Source organism: Toxorhynchites rutilus, chromosome 2 (genome assembly GCF_029784135.1).
Source record: "Toxorhynchites rutilus septentrionalis strain SRP chromosome 2, ASM2978413v1, whole genome shotgun sequence".
Classification (NCBI taxonomy): Eukaryota; Metazoa; Arthropoda; class Insecta; order Diptera; family Culicidae; genus Toxorhynchites; species Toxorhynchites rutilus.
Genome location: NC_073745.1, coordinates 103652721 through 103655996, shown reverse-complemented (window position 1 = coordinate 103655996; position 3276 = coordinate 103652721). Strand labels below are relative to the sequence as shown.

Below are 3276 nucleotides of genomic sequence, written 5' to 3'. Positions count from 1 at the left end.
ATAAACGAAAGAAAGAGCAATCACTATACAAGGGAGAACCGGAGAGCTAAGTTCTCATTACCAACCAGTAAAACTTTGACAGGAATCCCGGTATACATAATACGGATCCTTTTTATTGTGATAAAAAAAAACTAAAAAATCAGGATCACTTCAAAAAAATTCAGGCAAAATCGAGTGTTTGTCAGGATGTCAGGATACGATCCAAAAAGTCTGCGAAATCCTTAAAAATCAGGAAGGTTGGCATCTCTGCCAACAACCTTCGAACTCAAAGTTTGAAGCCGTGTAGTTTGAAAAGCTTCGAATCATTCTCCCTAATTGTTTTTCTACAACTCTTAGTAACTCTTTAGCAGGGTCGCATAATGGTATTAGGGTAAATGATCTTGGTTTGTCCAGTCGAAAATATGATCATGGTTTGCCCACTTTTTTGAATGCTCTAATTCAGCGCTCCTGTGTCAAATAAGGCCTTCGAATGTTTCGAAACATATAAATGAAATTGCCTTTTACATGATTTATAGTAGTTTGATAGTATATTTTTACGAAATCACATGTTTTAAAGGATTATAAAATACACCTATATTTGTGTTTTTCTATTAATCGATCACCAGATGATTATTTGACACGTATTCAGACCTTTTCTGGATTACAACACTTATAAATATTGTAAACATCATGCATGCTCACCATTTGTATCGGATTTACATAGCTAAACCATTAAATTAACGCATTTTGATGAACTCAATTCTGATCATGAGTTGTCCAATTCAATAATGTTGTTTTGTCCACATGATTTCTATGGCAACCGCTTGGCGCGCTGCAGTTTGTTTATGTTTGTTTATGGTGTGCTTCGCGCATAGCAGAAGTATGGTTTTTCTGCGTTGATTGTGTTGAGGTGAACACTTCTAAAATGCCCAAGAAAAGGCAATATTCTGAAGAAAGCCTAAATTATGAATGAATCAATATGATGACAGTAAACTCAAGCAATGATAAATGCAACATCTAATTGTGAATTCGAATGTTTTCCTTCAAGAGATTTCTAAAACCGGACAAACCATGATCATTTTTTTTGGCAAACCATGATCATGAATTCTTCTTTAAGGAAAATCGTTAAAAAACATAAAAATTTGAATAATTTCATAGTATTAGCAACTAGAGACTTGGGGCTTTTCAACAAACCCAAACTTGTATCGATTATGTGTGATTTTCATGAATAAAAAGCGATTTGCATTTACTAGTTGCGTAAAAACACCCCAAATTGGACAAACCAAGATCATTTACCCTATTACAAAAAAAAAACTCTTTAAGGTCAATCAAGAGGGTTTTACGACTGGCTAAGTGGTTCACTTGGTTCACTATGACTGAACAATTTGGTTATAAAATCATTTATTCAGTAGAATTTCCTCCACTAAATCTTTACAATAAAAAAAACCGGTTTCATGGTTTGAAACAGCATTTTACACACAAAAAATATTCGATTAGTATCTATTTTGACGTACAATTCTTGATTTTCTAAAGAATATGCTTCCACAACAAACTGGTTAACGTAATTTTGAAAAAGAGTACTTGCAGTCAAATTTAAAATTGAGAGAACTCGGTTGGACTTGAAATCGATCATGAAGAGTTTAGTTATTACATTTTTTCATTCTCTGACACTTACTCCACTCTGTCTGAACAAGATATAATAATATATTCGATAAACTATGAATTGTCTGAAAGGTGAAAGGTACAAAAGGTGTTTCAATATGAGTTACTTTCCGTGTTTATTGAAGGACAAAGGGAAGAATCTTCGGATGCGGAGAAATCCAACATTTTATTTGAAATTCCTTCCATTTTCTGGTTGTCAGAAAAATGTGACTTCTCTCTAGTCGCTATGGTTGTATGCACTTGATCCACTCTGACTGCATACTATTATCAGTTATTGCTGATCAGTCAACATAAATTTATGCCATAAACCTAGCTGTTCACCACACAAGTGTGATCTGATAAAAGTAAAATGTAGGTTGAGAAACTGTTGATTGTTTGCTACTATTAACTCATTTTTTTTCTTATTATGTTGACTGAATCCCGACCATGTGTTCAAAAAAGAAAAAGCAGAAGAGAGATCATGCAAATAACGCACTGAAAGAGTTCGATTAATATCTTCCGGAGAACAAATAAAGTTACCAAACTAACAAACTTTAAACTTGAATCAAATCATAGAAAATAATATAAACTCAAATTACAGCCATTGATTCCTAAGGTTTCAGTTCAGTTTATGCTTTTTAAGAGACTTAAACCCGATGGTCATTCGTCCCTGCGATTCCTAAAAGTACTGACCATCTAAAAAGACTTTTTTGTCAGGAACTCTCTTAGAAATCTTGAGAAACCTCAAGTTTTTCTGTATCTCAATTTGTAATGCTGTACTTTTAGATTTTCTGTATTTTCGGATTTCAATTTGTTTTTTTGCCAAATGAATACGTAGAAATCGTGAAAATTGTCAACCTATTCCCTATATAAATTTTTGAAGGTGAAGTTGAATGGTGTAATTCTGATTAGAAGCATGGAGAGCAATTGTGCTGATTTAACGTAAAACTATATGCTTGAAAGAATCAAACTGATGATAAGTTTTTTTCCTGAGTGATTATCACTACTTATCAATTATCTATTCAGTTTTATTTCCATTCCAATGAATGGATCACTGAACTTACGGCAAATGGATATGGGGCCAATTTCACAAAATAAAGTTTGAATTGAACTGAACGAAAAAATGATCGTAAATAAAGTGTCTAAAATTATCATAACATATTCCTTTTCATTTCTTAGATTGTCTTCTCAAAAAAAAATCAATATAAATTTGCGTAAATTCTCTTTTATGCTTTCCACCATACGCATGGAAATTACAACTAGATCAACCGGATCGATCTGTAAGCGTGCGTAAGTGTTCACTGCAAGACAGGTTCCATAGTGTAGCGGTTATCACGTCTGCTTTACACGCAGAAGGTCTCCAGTTCGATCCTGGATGGAACCAGCCTACTTTTTTGGAGTGGAGATGAATAGGAGAATGGAAATATTTTTAGAAATTGTGTCACACATTTCGATGCCTGATTGTTCTGGACTCTCAAACTTCTTCTGGCGATCCTAAAACATTCATGGGTCATGTTATTTTGCATTAGTAGAGTTTGTCACTTTCAGGGTGGGGATGTGGCTCTGACTATTGAACGGAAATGGCGAGTCCTTCGATTGAAGGAGGTCTCGATGTTGATAGCTCAGGTTGTGGAATTCTGGTTTCGTGGGAAACCA

At 34.2% G+C, this 3276-nt stretch overlaps 1 non-coding gene across 1 annotated transcript; it reads left to right on the top strand.

Moving 5' to 3' along the window:
* The first annotated feature begins 2931 nt into the window (after positions 1-2931).
* On the top strand, positions 2932-3004 carry Trnav-uac (transfer RNA valine (anticodon UAC)). The gene has a single exon. It is a non-coding gene; the product is annotated as a tRNA-Val (tRNA).
* Positions 3005-3276: the final 272 nt, after the last annotated feature.